We start from the raw sequence: 18,059 nt of genomic DNA, 5'->3' as shown, positions 1-18,059 counted from the left end.
TACCATATGTGTCCTGAAAGGTATATAACATAAATGTGATGAAAAATGATGCACTTTAGCGTTGTGATGTGATGGATGGCAGGGAGTGATAAGAGTCGGGGTGTGTGGCAGCGTGTAGTGTAAATAATGGACAATAAGCTGGATCAAATTGCTTTTTCCGCCAAGGTTAGGTGACTTTGCCATTTCCTATGGACTTTCCGTGGCCATTTTAAACATGACTTGCTTTCTGTTATTTACAGCATGGCTGTTAATTATAACCATACAGGGGGAAAAAGGCTCTGGGATATCACCATGAAAGCTGCGGGTTTCACATCCAAACACTGAACTGCTACAAACAACACGATTTATTATGCTCTATAAAAAATATATACAATGTTATTGTTGGCATAATAGCCCTTTAAACAAAGGTCACAGAGATAATGTAGCTGTTTGGGTTGCGGCTGCATCAAAATAGTTTTTAATGCATACAGATGAGAGGAGTTTAGCTGCAAATCTGCTTATGTGGGTGCTTGTGCAACGAAAGGAAGAAGTTAAAAGAACATCAGCTTAAACGATATTCAGCCACAAATTAAGTATTCCAGAGGCTTCTATTTCTGTAATAATGAGATATCTAAATAATGTTGGTGCCTTATGTGACATATTTGGCACATATCTCACAGTGCCAACAGCTAAACACACACTTTGGGGCTGAGAAAGTAGTTTATTGACAAAGATTGTCAGGTTTAAAGGAGCTTTGTGAGGTTTTAACACTCTAAATGCAAAAGTGACAAACAAACTGGACACATAGACCACTGACAATTCACTTTATTCATTTCAGATATAGCTTATTTTTCCATCATGTAAAGCCAACACATTGATAACAAAATATCCTCCATGATGAATGCTTAAACATTCAAGGCCGACTCTGTTTTTTTTTTATATATACTTGTTGCTGTGACACAGACAGAGCAGAGAGACAGGTCCCTTGGGTGTTGTAACATCAATTCCTGAATGCAGAGGCTTAAAGAGAGTGCAGTGACATCCATGTAACTTTGAAGAGGTTGCTTTGTAAACATGTTTGTGACGATAATTCAGTGAGTGACAGAAATCTGCTGCACATGTGTTTTTATTTTTATTTTTCATATTGTTGTTGTTGCACTAGTGTGACATGTGTGTTTGGCTTTGGGTAGCTGCAGTGCCCGTACAGTAAAACCTGGACGCATAAAGTTTGTGAAGTCTTCATGGTTCATGGCAAAGTCTCTTCTTCATCCTCCAGACTGAGATGCACGCTCCTTGATGAAAGACTTCCTCCTTCACAAACATGCCAGCCTTTCCTTTTTTAAACACTTTGATCAGCTGTCTTTGTTTTAATGTGTTCATACGCTTTGAGTACAGTAGATAGTGAAATACATTAAATTTCATTACACTTATTGTCATACCTGAAATATGAAAGTATAAAAAAATATTTTGTAACTGCTTTTATGTGGCAAAGGTTAAATATATTCTTGCATATTACAGTCGAGAACAATGAGTCATCAAGTGACTTTTTATAACATTCACAAGCATTTCTTATACAGTTATATTAGTTTAAATTGACATTTAAAGAAAGGAGCTAATTCCTGCACACACAACATACATGTACATGCTCAATAGTGGATGTGAAACATGCACACAACTCAGAATCATGTACAAAATCTGATCAAGTATAGAGTATTTTGTGAAGCAGAAATGTAATACCTTTGCCCTGATCCCAACAACCTTGAATTCAACCTGTAGCTAACTTTACATCTTTGAAAACATATTCTCAGCCCTGCATTAACAATACTTAATATACAGTCTGTGTTAAGATATCCATTAAATATCATTATTAAATATGAAAAACAACAGTAGAATTTAGTGCAGGTACTGTACGTTGATACTCACTGTTACACATCATTGGTGGAAAAGTGTTTGCTGGCCTTGAGTCACAGTATTGGGACATGCTGTTCATGCTGGGGACACTAAGCCAAGCAGCTTCCCCCTGAGCTTGGCGCTGACACAGTATCGGAGGGGCTTCAGCGTGAGCCCGTAGGAGCAGTCCAGAGTGAGGGGCTTCGAGGGGTCGCTCTCAAAGCTGCACTGGTGCAGCAAGATGGCTGTGAATAAAAACACCTCCACCTTGGCGATCTGGTCGCCGATGCAGCGTCTCTTCCCCGATGAGAAGATCATCACGTTGTTGATTATGTCCTTATCGAGGGCCCCGTTTTCATCCAGGAAGCGTGAGGGGTCAAAGATGTGTGGATCCTTCCACTTCAGAGGGTCGTGGTTGACAGACCACTGATTGATGAAGACCACTGTGTCTTTGGGGATGTGGAGACCTTCGATGGTGACGTCTGAGGTTGTGGAGTGTGGGATGGTGACGGGGACGAAGCTGGTGAAGCGCATGGTCTCATAGATGAAGGCATCCAGGTGTGCCAGGCTGCTTCTGTCCTCAGTAGATGGGAGTCTGTCTTGGCCCACTACTTTGTCTATGAGCTCCTGCAGTTTGGCTTGCATGTCTGGGTGTTTGACCAGCAGCAGCACGATCCACTGCATGACAGTTGACACTGTGTCTTGACCTGCTCCGATTAGATCTGTGACTGTCGCTTCGACAAACTCTTTGGTCAGCCCACTGTCCTTCCCATGCTCGATGACATTGATGATGGCATCACTCATGTCCCGGGTCACCTCAGGGTTGAAGGACTCTCTGTGCTGCACCACTTTATCTTTCACGAAGGTGAAGAACTCCTCGTTGAGGTTTTTGAAGTTTTCATAGACGCTGCGGACTGGGTTAGGGAAGGACTGAAGCCAGGGCATGACATCAACCAAGCTACCTGCTCCTACTGTCTCTCCAAACTTTTCCACCTTTTTGAGCAGGGTCCTGAACTCCAGGTCGTCGTGTCCATATCGCCTCCCAAAGCACAGAGCGCACATGATGTTAGCAGCGGCTACTGTAAATTCATGAGCAGGGTCAAAATACCGTCCATCAGCGCTCTGGCGCAAAAATGACTGCACCAGCTCCATGGCCTCGTCTGTAATGTGTCGCTCAAAGGCTTTTTTGGTCTGACTGTTAGCAGAGGAAAAGGCTCTGAGGCTGGATTGGGCTATTTTCCTATGCATTTTCCACTGTTTGCCATAATTAGTAAATGTCATACTCCTGCCTCCAGAGACCATCTGGAAAGAGACAAAGTTTGGTCTGCCTGCAAACTCTGTGCTGTGCTGTATCAGAGCCTCACGTATTGCCCTGTCTCCATTCAGAACCACAATATCACTGCAGCCCAGTCGTATCTGGTACACATTGCCGTATTTTTTGGCCAGCCTGGCGAAGGTGATATGAGGCATCTGGCCCAGCTGCATGGCGTTGCCCACCACAGGCCAGGCGAAGGGTCCCGGCAGTCTCCTCTTGAGCCGGAGGTTCCTGACCCACAGACAGGCTTCCAGGCAGAAGAGGAAAACGAAGGAGGCAACCAGAGCAGGCTGGACCTGTCCGCTCCATTCCCTGATGATGCTGCTGCCCTTCACACCAAAATCAGTGTCCAGTGCCATTGTGACAGATTCTCTGCTCACTTGTTCCTAAAAAAAAAGAAATCTCTACTTTTTTTTTTAGTTGCTGTATTTTTTGGAGGAAAAAAACTCAATGAAGCTCTTGTACATCCATATCACATGCAAAAAATATTCAAAATCTGTCAATTAAATGTCAGTGAGGTCATAATGATGAAAAGTAAAGTAAGTGATAAAAGAAGTGAGTTAGGGTGAAGTCTTTTCATCAAGTCTTTAGTGCCTGCCTTTTGCGTACACTTCAGCTTCTTATATGTTTTGCAGTTGGTGGGCAGGGCTCAGGGTAACTTTCATACTCCTCCCATTGTGGTAGCCCTGCAGACCCTACTATATTATCTATCTCCCTGTTGTCGGTCGCTGTCGGAGGCGCGCACTTGTGAGCGTCGAGGGGACACCGTGAGCGTGCAGCGCGGACCAAGCGTCTGCTGCACAGAGAAAAAAAGAGACCGAGCAGCAACTGGTGACCGATTCAGAGGGAAACGTGTCGAGCCAATTTGTTTTACTAATTGGAGGACTGGCAGAGTTCGCACATTTCCAAAGTGTATCTTTCTGACATGATTTATTTTCTGGCCGCAGAGGACTCAGCGGGCGCACTTTGGCTAGAAAAAGTGCGTGCGTACGGTTTGTCCAACTTTAGACTGACTTTGCGCTTTAGTTACATTCGTGCAAAATCTATTTTAGCGTAATTATATTTTTCAGATGCGCGAATGTGACGTTATTTATCCTTCCAGTTAATGATCCTGTTTGTTGATTTGCTGAAAACTTAGTTTGCATGCTTAGTTTAAATGCATCCTCTGTGCGGAAACTTGGAGTCAGTGGATTTATACTGATGCCTGGCTTTTATTATTATTGTTATTTTATTGTGTTTCCCCTTGATTTCTAGTCCAGAAGTCGTGCGTGAGAGTAGAACATTTTCATATGTTAGTTAGTCATAAAAATGTAATTAGTGCCAAATGTAAAGTTGAGAGAAAGTTGCGCATCACAAAGCTCGTCTCCAAAAAGGTCCCAGCCGACCGTATTTTATACCAGACTTTTTGAAATGCTGGACTTCAGCATCTTTCTTTTTTCTTTTTCTTTTTTATTTGCACATCTTTATCACGATCTGTCATTCATTTCTAGAATTAACACAGAAGTCAACTGTTTTAAAGGACTGACTTACAAAGAGAAATCACACATCAGATATAATAGCGGATTTTAAAATATCACATAAAAACAGTGAGATCATAATCAGGTCAATGGTCCTTTCTTTCTTTCTTTCTTTCTTTCTTTCTTTCTTTCTCATCTCAGCATCTGTGACTCTCTGAAATCTCACCCAACAAACGCAGCACAGTAACTCAAATACTGTGCTGCCATGAAATATTGATACTTGAACACTGGTGCTGAACACATAAACTGCAGTTTTGCATGACACTACTGATTACATCATACCGCAACAAACTTCAGGTACTCCCCCGCTCCTCCACCACTCCCCCCTCCTTGACAGTGGTTCTCCTTTCAAGTCACAGTAATCACAGAAATGGGGGAAATTCAGGAAGGAAAAAAAAAGAAAAGAAAAAGAAAAAGCACACAAACAAAGTAAAACCTGTGGTTCTATTGAACTTTTTTTTTGGCTTAGATAATAAATCACAAGCTCTGTTTTTTGTAGTTGCAGATAATGTCATGCATGAGTCATATATATATATATATATATATATATATATATATATATATATATATATATATATATATATATATATATATATATATAGAGGGAGAGAGAGAGAGATAGATAGATAGATAGATAGATAGATAGATAGATAGATAGATAGATAGATAGATAGATAGATAGATAGATAGATGTGGCATTCATCATAAGTTGAACTTATAGTCAAAGTGATGTGATCTCCCAAGGCCAAACATTTTCCTTCCCTGTGCGAAAGACAAAATTTGTTTCTTGTTTTCCCACCAGCTGTGAAGTTTATTTTTGCAGGGAGGTAATGACCCTAATTGAAGGCACTAAAACATTTCCGAGGTCCAAGTCAGGGGGACAGAAACAGAAACACTGCCACACAAGCACAGTCAGTCATTATCAGCAGGAAAGGAGGAGGAGGAGGAGGGGTGAGGAATGGGGGAGGACGATGGCAAATGTAGCACATGATATCTAGTTGGATTTTTAAAAAAAATGTGTTTTATTAGATGTGCACATCATTTTCCATGACATGAGTCTATTATTATTTATAAAAAAACAAATTGCCAAGTTAAAATCATGCAGCACACATATCGTATTAACAAATAGAACATTAAAGGTGAACTACGTAGTTTGGGGGCAGAAATATTAATCAAGAGAAAGATCGTCATTGACTGATTATTTTTTTTATGCCTAAACAATTAATAAACAATCCTTTTATTTTCATGACTGAATAAACCTAATAAACAAACTGACAACACAATTTCATACTGTTTAACTTTGTTTATATTTGGCGGAACCTGCCACCTTTCTAGTTTCAAACAGTGTTCTGGGGATGTTAAAATTCTGAGTTTGACTTTCTTCTGCAAAACGACATAGTGTCCCTTCAACTATCCACTCTCTTTATTCCACCATAAAGTCGATGCTGCTTTTGTGACGGTGGATGTTTTTTAACCTTTACTATACTGTAGCTGGATACCCAAAGCAAATATTTTGAAATGATATAACTGAAAGCTTTTTTATTTAAGTTACATAATGCAACCATGCACTGAACTATAATGTATAACAAGGTCTGATTGAATAAACCGTTAAATAGCAGGTCTTACAGGCACAGCATGCTTAAACTGTGAAAACAAACAGAAAGGCAACAATAAAAGTAACCTAAGTGTAACTACATTGTGTGTTATGTATCATTCTTTCACAATAATGGTACTTAAGCAGTCTGTTACAGATGTCGAGAGTTTTGCTGGTTCAGAGCTCTGCCTGAGAGCTGTTTGTCTTGAGAAATGCGGTGTGGCTGAGCACCAAAGCCTCCAGAATGATTCCTCGGTTAACCAGAGACATAGCAATGTCTTCGAATACACTGCCTGCACTGGGGATGACTGTTTCTTCTCTCCTCTATTCCTATAGGGGGAATCCCCCCCTCTCCACCTCCACCTCCACCAACACCGCCACTACCCCCTCCTCCTCCTCCCTCTCCTCCTCGCCTGAGTCTGCTCCTCGTACACATGTGGCCACTTGCATCCCCATCACGCTAATCAGAGCCAGGTTTGTGGCTGAGGAAGGGGGTGGATGGGTGGCGGGAGGTAAGGGAGGGGAGGGTGTAGTTTGTGTGTATGTGTGCGGAGGCCCGGGTTGGAGGGGAGGGGGTGTCGTGTGTGCGTTTTGCGTGTGGCTGCTGTGTTTGCCTGTGATTACCCCTTGTAACCTGGCTGTGAAAGGTTGGCCCTGACCCTGCGTTGACTCTGGCTGCGGGGGGAGTAGTCAGAGGGGGTTTGGGGTAGAGGAGGGGATGGGGTCTATACGCCGCTGCATGTCATGTGCTGGCGGGTGGGCGCTCGCTGTGTGGAGACGGGACCAATGGTAGACCAGGCTGCCCCGGCTCTGGAGCTAATCATTGTTTACTAGTCTCATTTCCACTTCTCAGTGAGCTACTGTCACGCACAGCACCAACAGGGAGGAAGGAAGAGGGAAGGGGGGTAGGGGTTTGGGAGTGTGTGTGTGTGTGTGTGGTGTATGGGGGGGTGCAGCAGGGAGAGGAAAGCCAGGGGTCCAACAGGCAGTTGGGGATCTGGTGGGACTTGGGAAAGGGAAGAGCAGAGAGAATGCAGGAATTTGAGTTAAGTATTTTTTTTTTTCTTAAGAGAACAAAGGTGAGCCAAGACTGAAAAAGCTGCGGCCAAAAACAACCCGACAAACCAGTAAACAGACCAACAAAAACATCCTCTGGGCCAGCGCCATCTCAGGCAGCCAGGAGGTAACCACCGGACATCGCTAGTTAGAAATGGTTATGTTTGAAATAAGAGTGTTGTCGCTTGCCAGACCACAGTAGGAGGAAGAAGAGATAGAAGGGCTGTCACTGTCTGACCTGATTGCTGTTTGTGAGTAAAAAAGCCTGAGAAAGAGACAAGCAAAGACACATTTCACTTCAGATGGGAGATACCAAATTGACTTGTGGCTAATTTGGTATGAGTAAGCACTACTTTCAAATATGCACCCCAAACAGATACATTTTAACACTGCAGTTAAGTCTTAGAAATCCTCCTTTCACATCAAGGGCGTAGGTTTGGTCTCAGCTTTGGTAGTGACATTACCAGGGGTGGACTGGGACAAAAATTCAGCTCTGGCATTTTCTGTCCAGACCAGCCCACTATATTATCAGCGGACACCACGAAGAAGTCCACAAATCTCGTGGCGTCCTTTCTCACACATACTACAAAGGAGAGTCATATTCCTTGATAGCAGTTAACAAATAAAGCACGTAGCTATGAACTCAAGGACTAAAACTGACAGCTATAGCAATCAACCAATCAATCTTTGTTCATTATAGTGTCAAATCACAACAGAAGTTATGTTATGACCAGGGGTGGGACGAGACTAACGGGAAGAACCCAAAACCAGAGACGGGGTGGAGTTTTTCTCACATCATTACTTACATTTGCACAACAGTTGGTGCATTTCTCAAAACAATTAGTACAAACTGCAAAACCTTGTTGATAACCTGCAAAAGCATGTCACATGCTCAAAATAGAGGTCATTCCTCAAAACCAAGTATTCCTATCAATGAAAGTGTGTGTGTCATAAAAAAAAGTCCTGACACCATCATTTATGAACAAGGTAGTCAAATGGCTTTGTCGTGTTTTCATTAGGACACTTTACTAGTGTTTCCCAATGCAAAAAAGCCAGATCTTTGTGACCTGAAAATGCTCAAGACTATACACTAACACTATACACAGCCATTTGAAAACTACAGTAAAAGTAACACATTTACACACAAATTATACCTATTAGATAGTTATCACCTCAGTAAACAATAAATGAATTGAAAGATTACAATAAATTCAATGGTAAATATTGCAAATTAAATTTATTATTTGCTATAGGTTTACTTGTGTTTTGTATCTCTGTTTACAGCTCATCAGGCCACGTGAATGTTTACTGTTGCTATGGCAACAAGAGACCGCTGACGTTAGCATCTGTTAGCTAGCTTAGCTAAATCATCTGAACAATAATAACCCATAATATCACAATTCGGCGTACACCATGTGAAATTCACATGGTGTTCATTGTGTTTGAAAGGGAAAAAGAGACAAATTCAGTCTGTGTAAATATAACAAAGTAATAATATAACTTAAAGCTTCACCAATCAACTTTTTGTTTTATCAATGGATGGAATTTCTCTGTGGAATTTGAAAGGTATTGGTCGTGTTTTCAAACCCAACGAGAATTATCACCTGACTCCTACCCTCAGTTCTACGGAATCTTTCAGCATCTTTCAGCTCATTTTTTTGGTTCCCCGGCCCTCAAATTAGCTATTTATTCACTTGTGTCAGTATTGTTTCCAGCTGCGGCAGCAGGCTCTCTGATAAAACCACTGAACACTGTCTAGGTAGCTCAAACATAAGACAAAGTTAGCAACTAGCTGGTGTAATTTATAGAAATTCCTCTTAGGAGTTGGCACAGACCAGAAGTTGTTTCAGTATTAGAGTTACATTCATCATCTGGCCTCAAACGACTCCAAAAAAAGCTAATGTTGTTCATTATCTTGTGGATGTGTAAAAAGGCAATTGTTCTCTAATACATTGTCTATAGCAACGCTTTAATGTTATAATATGTCGATATTGTCTTCACAACTTGTTGCGCTGATCCCAAGTGATCAAAAACATCAATTATTGCAGGTTTACCCCTGATTATTTATTAAAAGCACTGCTGGTTTTTACATGTTTTAATGTGACAATAATCCCAACGAGCACTGATGATTTTATCTAGCATCAAAATGGTTAAAAGTGAAAATATTAGTCTAAAAGTCATACTTTTGGTAAACATATAAATGCCGAGACTTTGTTGTGGTCCAAATCCATATTTGATACTGTGAGAAAAGGAGGCTAAGGGTAAAAAATAAATAAATCACAAAACATTTTTAGACTGTGACCACTCTGCGTGTATTGTGTAACATATATTGTATATCACCACATACAGCGCAGTGAACCCCAGGCAAACAAACAAGATTGAATAATGAGAATTCTTTTCCTTGTTTGTGTACTTGTCAAAACGTCTATGGTTTCACAATGAAAAGAGGCCATAGCGAGTCCCAGACAACCTGATGTAAGATGGGGTGAATTACCTTGTCACAGCAGGTCCAGTGTTCTGTGTTGATTTAAATCTGGGGTGAAAGAAAGAAAATACCATACCAAGGAATCTGGTTATCTGTGATATCTCTGTTGTGTTATACCTGCTGAGCCCAAAGATGTGTCGCCGTAGGCAATATCAAACAGCCCACATAAAAGAGGGGAGCACTACTGTAAGAGAATGCTTTCCTGGAATGATTTAAGGTTTTTGGTTAAACCGTGAGAACATGGATTCAGACCCTCTCCAAAAGTATGATTTTTAACCTTAGAAAATATTTTCTCACACATGCTGCACTTTCATGTGGTCCTGTAGTTGAATATCGAAGGAACATAGTCAAGGTTAGTGGTTTGATTCAATTCACTGACCACCCGCACTTTTAATGCTGCATGGTATAGAGAAACTCATCATAGAGATATTAGATATTATTGGACATTAATATGTCCAATAATATCTAATCTCTAGATCTCTTTGTTAGCATGAAATGTTCTTTCAAGGTGGCACATGGTCATTCCTGATCCTGAGGAATGAGAGTTGTCCTTGCATGCACTTGAGCAACAGCCAATGTTTTATGCCTTCCAGTGTAGCCAGCGGATATCCAGTAACAGATGTCAAGGCTTCCTCTTCTTAGCACCCGTCATTGTTTTCAAATCTCTATTAACAGAAATATACATTTTTAAAAAAGCAGACTATAGATGACGGGTTCAGAGATTTCATTTCAGCCAATGCATTCAGGCTTTTTTTCTCTCCACACACACAGTTTACCTAAATGCAGCCAAAGCATGCTCAAACTCGATTGGTCAATACTACTCGGTGACAAATTGACAACAAACAGAAACCAGAACGCTTCTGTTTGTAGCTGTTTATATAGATTATTATAAGAAAAACTAGTAAGTGTTTAGTGTTTGCATCCAGAACCAAAGAATCAACTTTATTTTTCGGCATCCCGAACGAGGTTGTGAGTTAATTTTCATTTCATTCATTTTTTTGTGTGTGTGAGAGTCAAAGTGTGCACATGAGTTCTGATTGGACACACACACACACAAAAAACTTTTTTCATTTTGGCACTAAGATGTTGTGAGGTCAAAAAATCCAATAAAAAGCTTGTGTCACAGACAACTCGACCAAGTCACTTTATGGCACCGTCCCTATGTACTTTACAGTAAATAAACATCTAGACATATCCCCCTTTAAGATACTGCCCTTATCTAGAACAACTAATACTAATGTCTAGTACAAATAACAACAGTGCTCTCTTGTGGCCTAGGAGTTAATGATTATCAACCATCATGCATGTATCAATCAAATTTTAGTGTCTTACTTTTTGCAAAACAATCTAGGTTTTCCTCAAACATTCCCCTTTTTCCCTCTTTCTTCATAACTCAAGTCTCTGAACAGGTTTAGCGAACCTACCAGACCTGGTTCAGAGCAGTCTTTCAGTGTTCACCCTTGGGCTAGGTGAGCTATGTTTTGGGCTCATCTGATTGTCTGGTGAGTCATTTCTAGGGGTTTTTTGTCAGACATTGGGAACCCTGCAACGGGCACTGCTTGGAGATTGGAACAGTTCCGTCTCAGTGAGATACGACTAGCGCTCTCACCCATCACTTCTGTGGGTGGGTGCCATGCCTTCGTGCTCTTCATGTTGCTTTTGTGGGTGTTGTTTTAAACCATGATGCTTGTTGTAGTAGAAGGCCTCGTAACGTTTCTCCACGGCATCTTTTGCCCTTAAGTGCTGCCTGCTAGCCCACTTTGGTTGCAGGTCCCTTGCAAGGGTGGGAAGAGTCGACGTGATCTTTCTGCCCATTAAGAGTTCATGTGACTGTCTTGGCTGTGGTCAGTAGCTCTCTGCAGGCCAGTCTGCCATGATCAGGGTCTTTACTGGCACATACTCTGCTTCCTGTTTGAATTTCAATATCAACCATATGAGAAGGCTCTGGCAGAGGATTGGCACATCGTTGAGATCTTTACTTCTCAAACCTTGCACACTCCCATGCACTCCTTGTCTATCTGAGCGTACCTAATTTCAGCTTCTCTCAGTTGTCTGGAACGATATGCCACTGGTCTACGGTCCTCACTGTGGAGCTGCAACAGAATGAAGCATATCCCATAGCTGCTTGCACCTGCTGAGACAACCGTTGTCTTGTGCACATGCAAGTACACCAATGTTGGGTGATATTTACTCAGGTAACTAACCATGCTGACGGCTCTCTTTAGCTCTTTGGAAGATTTCAGGTGAACTGGTAATCCCCAAAGGAAGATGTTTAAAGCAGTACCTTCCAAACGGTGTGATGAAGGTGGTCAACTTCTGGCTCTTTGTTCAGTGGTATCTACCAAAGCCCTGAGGCTGATTCTAGTCATGAAAGGACTGTGGAACCACTTAACTTGGCTATCACCTCCACTGGTGTCTGTAGGATGAATCTCTCTTTCTTGAGTTTTGTTTATCTTCCGTAAGTAAATATAGATACGCACCTTTCTAGAGTTATCGGGAAATTGGGACTCACCACTCTGCTGGTTCCATCATGGTCTTGACGATGTTGGCTTCCATCTGGACCAAGTCCTCATTCACTGCACTCTAGATGGGTATTGGGACTCCTGGGCTGGGCAGTTTCCTGTATTACAATTTTGATCTGCGTAAGTCTCTCTTAGGCTTGAGTTTCTTGAACAAAATTTCGCTCATGACACATCAATCAGCCCCATGACAATTTTAAAATTAACATGACCTCCACACCACCTGTACCATCATCTCCAGAGTGGGGTTCAGGATTAGCTGTAGCCTCTATGACAGGTCCTTGTCCAGAATCACCACCACAGTTCCCTGATGTGTTCCTCATGTTTTTTGTTTCGGCATTTCAGCTCCAACAGCTCTGCAGTACACAAATGTCTCTACATGTGCTGTCCTTGCTGGTTGAGGCAAGCACATACATGAATAAAGTGGTGCATTGGAATGAAGTATGTGTCAAATTTCGGTACTAAAACATTATATCATCCGTCTTCCCCTTGTCCATAGGTAAAAGAGCTAAGAATGTTCTTTGCTTCTATTCCGAGCGCAGCATCAACATGCTGACTTAAAGAGTGACGTCCTCTTTGTCAAGTTCGGTAGCCGTCCGGTAACGAGTGAAAAGTTTTTTTTCCCGGTTGGGTTGCTTCACAGGTTTCGAGAAGCAAAAACGCTCTGGTGATTAAAACTTTGCCATCCTTGTTGAAAGTTTTCTTCACCCTGTAATAAAATTTAGTTTATATGGGAATATAGTTCAGTCTTTGGAAAAATGCTAACTTTTTCGAGTAACTCCAGACACGGGTTCATACAAGGTTGAGCTTGAACTCATTTTACGACGCCTCCCCTGCAAACTTTAGAAAAGTGACCGTGTAAAATAAACATCCTTGACAAACATAAGTTCTTCTATTATTAATATAGTAACATATTAGTATAATAGCCTACTTTTCCCAAACTCTTCCTGGACTGGACAGTTTCCCTCTTCACTTTGTGCAGGCTGCGTGATAGATCTTCACTTAATGTGGCACCCAGGACAGGAGCCATGTATTATGTACACTATAGGGATATTTGTTTCTAATCCCGTAGAGTTTTTGCGTGCTAGGGGAGCAGAGCGGGGATGAGCTTGCGTGCCATGCCGCCCTGGCGTGCGCGGAGCTCGGTCACTGAACTCCGGCTTCCCCAGGGAGCAGGGGCGGGGGGGAGGAGGTGTGGGGCTGCACTGAGAGATTAAAATGAGACGAGGGAGAAAGCACAAGTAGAAATGGCTTCCAGATGACCCCAACTCTGTGAGCTCATCTAAGACAGGCTGAGAAATTGGTAGGACACATTTCCCACCTCCTGCCCCATGAAAAAACTACATTACCTTATTTGTTCAGGACTTTTGAGAACACTGCCACCGTAGCAACATTATAAATTATGAGGCTGGCCTACATATAGATCTGAAAGAGCAGGAAAAGTGAGTAAAGCTAAATCTGGATATTATTCTGAAATTTTCTTCTGACATGCTACTCACATTCTTACTTAGAACTTTCTCTCCCTTCTGTGTTTTTCAGCTCAGTCATCCATGCAATTTTGGAAAATGATGCAGGCTGTTTATCATGACATTCTGTATTTTATGTTGTTTTTGTCCATATTTCTTTAGATTCTGGTTTTGGAAAATCATTTTGTTTGGAGCAAGAGAACTTTGGTGTTTCACCATGAAACCAGGAGATTATTACAGCATCTCCACATGAGTTAAGAGTGAATAAAAAGCTCTTCTATTATGCATTTAATAAAACTATTATCATTATGGATTCATGGACCCAAAATTTAGGATTTTAACTTTTTGTGAAATTGGTAATAAGATTCAGTGAATGTGGCTCCTTTTTGTCTGTCAACCATGAATTACAACTGTTAAAATGCTCCTGTTATGCCTCATAATCTTTGCAGTGGAGAGAGATAGGGAAAATGGACAGCCTGCCATTATTAATTTGACACATACTTTGCATTCTGAGTCGCCAGAATCCACCTTTTATTAACATTCTCCATAATGCATAGGGTTATGTAAGAAAGACTCACAGTAGAAGTCATTACTCTCTAAGTGACTCATCATCGCAAAGTGTTTAATATGCATATTTATCACATTTAAAATGCTGACATAAAGCGCCGATTTTAGTCTGAGACAGAACAGAGCTGCATTTGAGGGGAACTTGCATTTTTGCAATTAATCTTTCAAAGAAGTTTGATAGAAAGACCTGCTTCGATTCAATAATGCTATCATAAATAAACACACTCGTTCTGTGAATCATTAACTGTCAGAGTGATACTTACTGGCTTTGCAACACTTGGACGACTTTATAAAGAAAGTGTCTTTTGGGTCATTGAAAACAAAATTAAAGTGGAAATCCACCTTGAAAAAGAAATTACTTGCACATGGGACACATTTCTTACACAGCTGGAAACTAGAAAGACACCAGTTGTGGAATATGTTTTCTGAAGCTATTCCAGTGATTGTGACTAGAGTCGCACTTGAATTTTATTTCATAAATTAATTTGACAGAGTTTTAATAAATGTGGTCAATGTACCACAATGGCATGTGTTTTCATTTGTAGACCAAAATGAAACAAAACAAACAGAGAATAAACATAAAAGTAAATGGTAAAGCACAAGAATTTAAGCATATGTAGTATGTGTACAGTACTTTATGTGATCAGGATTTTCCAGACTACAAGGCCAAACCTACATATTCAGAAGCTACTGGGTTGATTGTTCCAGATTTTTGACAGTCTGGGATAACGTAGTACTCAAAGTGATTTAGCAGAGACATGGCTACCTGTCTGTCTTACTTACTTCTCTCTAGCTGTCATCGTTCATCGTCCACTTTTATTTAAACTCTACAATCTTGTAGCCCCTTTGCATGGACTATTATGTCTTAATACGTTGTTTATTGTGTGTCGGTATGTGAACCATTAAAACAAATACCAAATCAGTGAGTCACCTGTGTAAAATTGGGTAGAGTATGGGAGTGATAGCAGGACAAAGGGGGAAAGGGAATAAATCCTACATATTGTTTGTCACTTAAGAATAATGTAATGTATACTAGAATATTGTTGTGGTTTTATAATAAAGGGTTTATTTAAAAATGTAATATGTAACATTTCTGCATTAAAAGGTCTTAAAGTGAACAGACCATATATTTTGTTGAGTTGTGTATGTATACATTATCCCAAATGTTTCCAACAATGTTCAGACCCAGAGAAATTTGTAATTTTACTCAAGGTAACATTGTGTTTCATTTGCTCTCCTGTGGCTATTTCTGGGAAACATCTGATGGTATGTCAGATAATGAGGAAGGCGGGAGGCAAATGTGACTTAACATTTGAATAAAACTTTAATACTTACCTTGTCTGTGACCATTTTGGCCTGAGTAATGTCAGACAGACTTTCGTTGGCTCTGGTGGGTGTCCCATGATCCCTCGCTACTTCATGACATCATCAAACTAAGTCTTTTATTTTTTATTGTTTTGATTGAGAGGAGCACAAATTATACTACATTCACATGCTCCTCAGATGTTCCATTTGTCAAGTTGGGAAGTCATTCTTCCGACTTTCACGTGCATGTTCACGTGCGTCATGTCCGGATGTGGGAGCAACATGGATGCCAAAAGAAGTTGATTTGCATTTTATCGCTCAGAGCTCAAACTGTGATTATTCCAAGTAATTTAATTTAAGTACTGTTTGCACACAGGCATGCAAATCTTTCTCAGTGTACTCATACTTATTGACTCGTTCGTCATAGTTTGTAAATCATTGCACTCCTGGGCCTTGTTGAGCGAGAATGAGCGTTGTCGAGTGATGTCATACAAAATGTTAGTGTATTTACTTTCAATGCAATACATGCCATAACTCTGAATACGCTTTTTCTGAGAAATGGTTAGCCATGACAACATTTTGTCTCTTGATAGCCAAGAAATCACATCATCTGCAGAGCATCTGCTCAGTTTGCCGTGATACAGGATGTTCCTGTTTCTTCTCCATACTTTTTACCAACTCACATATTTATGAGCTGTTTTGTCTCCGTCTCTCTTTGTGACAGACTGTCCCAGACTGGGATCCCTGCATGTGGGGAGGCTGAGCTGGTCTGATTGGAGCTGAGGGGGCCAGCGGCTCAGCCACAGGCACACTGAACATTACGTGCAGTATAGATACTACCAGCGGGTTGCTCTTCTCATTGTGTAATTGGGCGGATAATGTTCCGTGATTCCCTCTCTTTTGCACCTCCGTATGTTCCGCTTGAGCAGCTCGCCGCATTTTAGTATCCTGAAAATGAAGCGGGGTCAGCAAGCGGTCGGGTTGCCCCCCTCCGCTGCTCTAATTCTGCAGATGAGCTGATGGTATCGCCACAGCAGCGGGACGGAGACATCAGAGGGCAGAGTTCATCCACTGTCCTGGGCCATGAGGAGCCCTGCTGTAGGCTCACTGGTGGAATAAAATTAGTTTTCTTTGTGATTTAAATCATCCATATAAAGTTATCAGCATACGGGAAAGAAAGGAAAGTCATCTTTACATTAAAAACAGATACATACACACAGAAACACTTTAAATCTCTAAAAAGTCATTATTTTATGAGCTAGGAACAAGCAGAGCTGTCTTAGAGAGTGTGGCCTTATATTGGGCCTGGGTGCCCAATTTGCACACCACAGCCCTGCGTATCTGGGATTGTAAATCGTGAAGCAATTACTGTGGAACAGTCATCACTAAGACCAGGGAATTAACACAAATTACTTTAAATCATGACGACTGTCATTTTTCTGCATTGTGACAGTATAGTTACAATGTAGTTAAGGCCCTCTTCCTGACGTTGCTCCACCGCCTTGTCCTTGATTGACATTCCAGTTGTCTCAAGCTTAAAACATTTTCTGTAACTAGCCTGCTTCTACTTATCCACGCTCCCTCATCGATGATTAGTATAGATTCAGCGAGGGGAACTGTTGTGTCTTTTCATAAAACTTTCAATGGTTGTCAACTCATTCATCAGCTATATTAGTTCAGCTTCAGTTCTCACTTACTGACTGAAATCTCTCATAAGATCTGTGGTCATTCAATACCCTCCTCGCTGCCTCTTGAGGAGCAGAGATTCCTCGAACAAGCTGCTGAAGTGTTTATACTTCTGTCCACAAATACAGAGAGAGTGATTACAGCTGACGTAAAATAACTGTGTGACCCTTGGGGATGACACAGCTTCGGCAGCCTCTTGCCCTCTAGTGCTCTTCAGAAGTGAGAGTTGTCATATTTACCTTTAGGTGACAGGTGATCACGACTGCTTTCTCTGCTTCAGAGAGCATTTTGTGCTGCAGAAAGGCAGAGGGCAGTTCTAAAATGATTTATCGGATGAATGTGTCTGCCCTGCGGATCCTTTGTTCTCCTCTGGTTTTGCCTGGATGATGATTTAAAACACAAATCATCATCTTCTGATTTACAAGTTACAAATGAATCCCAGATATTTCTTATTTACTGCTTCCTTTTTGTGGTGTTGTTGCTGTTTACTAGTTTGCTTGCTTGAGCAATACAGCTCAGAAAAATGATCAGGAAGTTATTTTTTGGCCCGTGTTTGTTGGTCGGTTTGTCAACAGGATAACATAAAAACTGCAGGAGGGATTTCAGTGAAACTGAGGATGGGTCTGGGACCGGATTAGACAAAAATACATTTTGGTGTGGATCCAGATAAAGGGATGTAT

General features: G+C 41.2%; 1 pseudogene; it reads right to left on the bottom strand.

The window, feature by feature from the left end:
* Positions 1–798: 798 nt before the first annotated feature.
* LOC141011226 (cytochrome P450 1B1 pseudogene) lies at positions 799–3,709 on the bottom strand (annotated as a pseudogene).
* Positions 3,710–18,059: the final 14,350 nt, after the last annotated feature.

This window comes from Pagrus major, chromosome 16, assembly GCF_040436345.1.
Source record: "Pagrus major chromosome 16, Pma_NU_1.0".
Taxonomy (NCBI): domain Eukaryota; kingdom Metazoa; phylum Chordata; class Actinopteri; order Spariformes; family Sparidae; genus Pagrus; species Pagrus major.
The sequence above is the reverse complement of the archived record's forward strand: the minus strand, read 5'-3'. Positions and strand labels throughout refer to the sequence as shown.